The 6,651-nt window shown below is 36.9% G+C and overlaps 1 pseudogene; it reads left to right on the forward strand.

Annotated features, from left to right (window-relative positions):
* The first annotated feature begins 2,116 nt into the window (after positions 1 to 2,116).
* On the forward strand, positions 2,117 to 2,934 carry LOC102814459 (annotated as a pseudogene).
* Positions 2,935 to 6,651: the final 3,717 nt, after the last annotated feature.

A 6,651-nucleotide genomic window follows, 5' to 3' on the forward strand; every position in this document is an offset into this window, starting at 1 on the left:
TATGATTCAATAGTGAGTAATTGCCATCATGACTAATTGTGATTGTCACAACTGTAAATGTACATTCCAGGAACAGAAGATCCTAGGACCATCAAGGGAGAAGAGCATGAGCAGAATGGGAGACCCTATCCAGAGAAGCAGCAACACTAACGATGGAGGCAAAGATGGTGACATAGAGAGATAGTGCAACTGAAGACTCTAGACTCGGGGAAAGAGTAAAGCTGTGTGCTGGAAGCTAGGAGGCTCTAGACTCATGGAAACAGAACAGCTGTGTGCTGGAAGCCAGGAGGCTTGCTTGCAGAATGTGCTCTTTGGTTGTTTAAATGATTACATATCCCTGAGTGTTTTTATGTACATCCCAAAAACAACAACAACAACCAAACCACACACACACAAGCGAATAGCAAATACTGTTAAATGGTGATGCATGGAGGGGATTGTAATCACTGCAATGATGTGAAATAAGATAGGATGAATGCAAAACTGATGCTCTACCATGTAAACTATCACCAATGATATACAATGCATTTCTTTTTTATTTGCTTGTTCATGTCCTGCTCATATTTCTATGGAATTATTTATTTATACAGATTTATATGAGATGCTTTTAGGTGCCATCTAGTTGGTACCAACTCATAGCAACCCTATGTACAACAGAATGAAACACTGCCAGATCCTGTGCCAACCTCACAATTGTTGCTACATTTGAGCACATTGATGCTGCCACTGTGCCAATCCATCTCATCGGAGGTCTTCCTCTTTTTCTCTGACCCTCCATTTTACTAAACATACTATTCTCCAATGACTGGTCCTTCCTGAAAAGATGTCTTAAGTATGAGAGATGAAGTCTGGCCATCCTGGCTTCCAAGAAGCATTCTGGCTGTACTTCTTCCAATGTAGATTGGTTTATTCTTTTGGCAGTCCATGGTACGTTTTCATATTCTTCACCAAAACCACAGCTCAAATGCATAAATTTTTCTACCATCTTTTTTAGTCACTGTTCAACTTTCACATTCATATAAGGTTATTGAAATAGATGGCTTGTGTCAGATACATGTATGTCCTCAAACTAATATCTTAGTTCTTCAACAATTTAAAGAGGTCTTGTGCAGTATATTTGCTTAATGCAATATGTCATTTGATTTCTTGACTCCTGCTTCCTTGGTTGATGTGAGCAAAATGAAATCTTTGGAAACTTCAAACTTTTCTCCATTTATCATGATGTTATTTATTGGTCCGGAGTCCTGGTGTGGCACTGTGGATTAATTCAACAGACTGCAAAGCTGCTTAAACGGCAAGGTTGGCAGTACAAGCTTACCATCAGCTGCTCAGAAACACTATACAGGGTCGCTATGGGTTGGAACCAACTCAATGGCACTTAACAAAAACAATTACTGGTTCAGTGGTGAGGATTTTTGTTTTCTTTACATTGAAGTGCAGCTGATACTGAAGGCTGTGGTCTTTGCTCTTCATCAGTAATTACTTTAAGTACCCTTCACTTTCAGCAAGCAAGGTTGGTTGTATCTATCATCTGCAGATGGCTTATAAGTCTTCCTCCTGTCATGATGCTACATTTTTATTTATATAATTCAACTTCTCAGTTTATTTGATCAGCATACAGATTGAATACATATGGTGAAAGAATACAACCCTGTTGCACACTGTTCCTAATTTTAAACCAGTTAGTGTTCTCATGTTCTGTATGAACAACTACATCTTGGTCTATGTACAAGTTCCTCATGAACACATTTAAATGTCTGGAATACTCATTCTCTGCAATGCTGTCCATAGTTTGTCATGATCCACACTATCGAAACCTTTTGCATTGTCGATAAAGCACAGATAAACATTTTTCTGGTATTCTGTGTTTTCAGCCAAGGTCCATCTGACATCAACAATGATATCACTTGTTCCAAATCCTCCTCTGAATCCAGCTTACAGCTACAACCATAATTATATGGGAAATATTGACTTATACTTTTTTAAAAAGTATGTAAGTTTGAACCTAACATTTTTTTCTCACCTGATTTTTCAATTTTTAAAAATATTTGTGCTATCGGCATCTCCCAGTGCCGGCGCGCAGTGCGCACGCGCTGGAGGCTGGCCCATAGGAAACATGGCGGCGATTTCCAGTGCGGATAAGGAGAAAGACCCGCCGGGTGGCAGCTCTGGAGCAGTAGGTGTAACAGCACACGAGAGCGGCTGTTGTCTGCACTGGAAGATCCGGAGGTGTTGTCGAGAGAACTTATAGAAATGCTGGCAATTTCAAGAAACCAAAAGTTGTTACAGCCTGGAGAGGAAAACCAGATCCTGGAGTTGTTAATTCACAGAGAGGGGGAGTTTCAAGAACTAATGAAATTGGCACTTAACCAGGGAAAATACATGATGAAATACAAGTTTTAGAAAAAGAAGTAGAAAAGAGAGACAGTGATATTCAACAACTACAAAAACAGCTCAAAGAAGCAGAACAACTACTGGCAACAGCTGTTTATCAAGCAAAGAAAAAGCTCAAATCAATAGAAAAGGCAAGAAAAGGTACTATCTCCTATGAAGAGATTATTAAGTATGCACATAGGATCAGTGCAAACAATGCTGTGTGTGCCCCACTGACTTGGGTTCCAGGGGATCCACGGAGGCCGTATCCAACAGATTTAGAAATGAGAAATGGATTGTTGGGTCAGATGAACAATCCGTCCACTAATGGTGTGAATGGGCATTTACCAGGGGATGCACTTACAGCAGGCAGGTTGCCAGATGTCCTTGCTCCTCAGTACCCATGGCAGTCCAGTGACATGGCAATGAACATGTTACCACACAATCACAGTAATGACTTCCTGTTGGAACCCCCAGGCATAACAAAAAAAAACGAAGATGATATAGAGGTGATGTCAACAGACTCCTTCAAGTAGCAGTAGTGACTCTGATAAAACGTAAAAGGCAAAAAGCATACAGGACTCTGTTCTTCACACAATAGCAGGGCAACTTAAGCTGCAAACTGGTAAGAGTAGCCCAGTAAATATTGGCTATTGTTGAATTAAACAGCTTACTAAAAATTATAGGGAACTTTTTTCAGTCAAAAATCATCGTTTCAATCCTAATCCACTAAGTAAATATTTAGGGAGTATTCAACATTTCCTGTTGGAATAAAACGTTTATTTTATTGTTCAATGTTTTCTTATCCTGTTCTATTCCAGTTTTGTTGGTATTGCACATAGTAGATTTGGAAATAAGATTTGAAGGAAATGACCTGTGTGCATATCAATAATAGACATCTAGGAATTATTTTACAAAGCAGTGGATTGCTGAATATGCATCATATTTAAAAATAACCAAATGCATCCTTCGAAAAGGAAGGCTATTGGTCTTTGTTTCAACAACTAGAGAAATTGTTTCAGTTCTGTTTGTAAATTTATTGTAATTTTGTAAATAAACCCTCTTGTTATATATATGTATATATTTGTGCTAAAATATCTATTTTCTGTTTTAACAAGATTATCAGGATTTTCACTACTTACCTAAAAATCAGATCAATCTTTATAAGACTTGCACTATCTTTTAAAGTTAAATTCCCTTTATTTTCCCAACTATTTCTATGTGCTATATAATATTAAAAGAGCATTAAGAGAGCTATCTGGAAGTACAAAACTGTGATAGGATAATATCCATATGCCTGCAAAGAAGACCAGTTAGCACTACTATTATTCAAATTTATGAACCATCCAGTAAAGCCAGTGAAGATGAAGTTGAAGAATTATATCAAGTTATTTTATTGCAAATTTATCAAACTTATAATTAAGATGCATTAATAATTTTTGGTGATTGGAATTCAAAAGCTGGATCCAAAGAGTTGGGAAATATGGTCTTGGTGATAGAAATTATACTGGAGATGGCATGATAGATTTTTGCAGGATCAGTGACTTATTATTCATTGCAAATACATATTTTAACAACAAAAATAGCAACTATGCATATGGACCACACCAGATGGAATACACATCTATCAAACTGTCCATATCTGTGGGAAGAGAAGAAGGAGAAGCTCAATATCAGCCAAAACTATGCCAGGAACAGACTGTAAAACAGACCATCAATTGCTCATATGAAAATTCAGGCTACAGCTGAAAAAAATAAAAACAAGTCCACCAGAGCAAAAATATGATTATAAGTATATCTCACCTGAATTTAGACACCATCTCATGAACCGATTTCATGCTAGAGACTAATGACAGAAAACCTGAGGAATTGTGGGAAGACATGAAGAACATCATCTTTGAAGAAAGCTACCAGAGCTCTTTATGAAGAAAGCAGAAGGTCATTAAAAAGACAGAAATAAAGAAAAGACCAAAATGGATGTCAGAAGAGACTTTGAAACTTGATCTTAAGTGTAGAGAGTCTAAAGCAACTGGAATAAATGATGAAGTAAAAGAGTTGAACACAAATTTTCAAAGAGTATCTTGAGACGACAGTCAAGTATTACAATGTAATGTGCAAAGGGCTAAATTTAGAAAACTAAAAAGAAAGAACATGATCATTTGTATCAAGCTGAAAGATCTGAAAAAAATAATTAAAGCCTTAGTTTGCAATATTGAAGGATTTGAAGTGGCACTGTGGGTAAATGCGCTGGACTGCAAGGCCAATTTGAACTATAAGGTCATTGGTTCAAGCTTACCAGTACTCCTTGGAAACCCTATACAGGGTTGCTAAGTCACAAGTGACTTCATGGCATTTAACAACAACAATGGACAAAATACTAAATAGTGCAGGAAGAGTAAAAAAAAAAAAAAAAAGATGTAAAGAATACAGTCACTGTATCAAAAAAGAATTGGTCAATGTTCAACCATTTCAAGAGGGAGCATATAATCAAAAACTGATGATCATGATGGAAAAGTCCAATCTACACTGAAGGCATTGGCAAAAAATAAGGCTCTGGGAATTGATAAAATACGAAGTGAAATGTTTTAACTGATGCTGCACTGGAGGCCCTCATTACTATATGCCAAGAAATTTGGAAGACAGCTACCTGGAAAAATGATTGGAAAAGATTCAGATTTTTGCCCAGTAAAGTGCAAAAATCATCAATCAATATTATTAATATCACATAAAAGCAAAATTCTACTGAAAGATAATTATAAAATGGTTGCTATAGTGCATTGACAGGGAGCTTCCAGAAATTCAAGTCAAATTCAAAAGAGGTCCAAGACTAGGGGTACTATTGTTGTTAGGTGTCAGTGAGTTGGTTCCAATTCACAGCAACCCTTTGCATAATAGAATGAAACACTGCCATCTCCTGCATCATCCTCACAATTGTTGTTAACCTTGAGCCCAATGCTGATATCACTATCTAACTCATTGGGGATCTTCCTCTTTTTGGTAACCATCCACTTTACCATGCATTATGTCTTTCTCAAGGGACTGGTTCCTCCTTATAACATGTCTGAAATATAAAAGATGGAATCTCACCGTACTTTCCTGACTTTAAATCATTCAGTATACCCTTGTCTGTTTGAACATCTGCCTCTAGGCCTATGTACAGGTTCCCCATGAGCACAATTAAGTGTCTGGATCACCCATCCATCCTAATGTTATGCATAGTTTATTGTGATCCATACAGTCAAAGCTTTTGCATATTCAATAAAGCACAGGTAAACATCTTCCTGGTATCCTATACGTTCAGCCAAGATCCAGCTGACATTAGCAATGATATCCCATGTTCCATGTTCTCATCTGAGTCCAGTTTGACCCTCTGGCAGTTTTCTGTCAATATACTGTTGCATCAGTTACTGAAATATCTTCAACAAAATTGTACTTGCATGAGATATTAATGATATTGTTCAATGATTTCCACATTCTGTTCAGTCACCGCTCTTGCTCTTTGGAATGGGCACAAATATGGATTTCTTAAAATCAGTTGGCCAGGTAGCTGTCTTCCAAATTTCTTGCTCATAATGCTGCATCACTCTGTTAAAATATGTCAATTTGTATTCCATTCATACATGAAACATTCTTTGTTGCCAGTACTTTTAGTGTACCTTGGAATTCTTTCTTCAGTATCATAGGCTTTTGATCATAGGCTACTTCTTGAAATAGTTGAACATTGACCATTTATTTTTGGTACAGTCACTCTGTGTATTATTTAATTTTCTTTTGATGCTTTATACATTATTTAATATTTTGCCCATAGAATGCTTTACTATTTCAAGTCGAGGCTTGATTTTTTTCTTCAGTTCTTTCAGCTTGAGAAATGCTAAGCCTGTTCTTTTTTGGTATTCTAACTCCAGACCTTTGCACATTTCATTATAAAACCTGACTTTGTTTTCTCGAGCTGCCCTTAGAAACTTTCTATAAAACTCTTTTACCTCCTCATTTCTCCCACTTGCTTTAGCATCTGTACATGGGAAAGCAAGTTTCAGAGTCTCTTCTGACATCCAATTTGGTCTTTTTCTTCTTTTTGTATTCTTAATGACATTTTGCTTTCTTCCTGTATGATGTTCCTGATGTTATTCCACAACTCTTCTGGTCTTTGGTCTTTAGTAGTGTTTAATGTATCAAATCTGTTATTCAGATGATCTCTAAATTTGTTGTTGTTGTTGTTAGGTGCCATCTAGTCAGTACCAACCCATAGCAACTCTATGCAAAGCAGAACGAAACACT

This window comes from Chrysochloris asiatica, unplaced genomic scaffold (assembly GCF_000296735.1).
Source record: "Chrysochloris asiatica unplaced genomic scaffold, ChrAsi1.0 scaffold00088, whole genome shotgun sequence".
In the NCBI taxonomy this organism is placed as follows: domain Eukaryota; kingdom Metazoa; phylum Chordata; class Mammalia; order Afrosoricida; family Chrysochloridae; genus Chrysochloris; species Chrysochloris asiatica.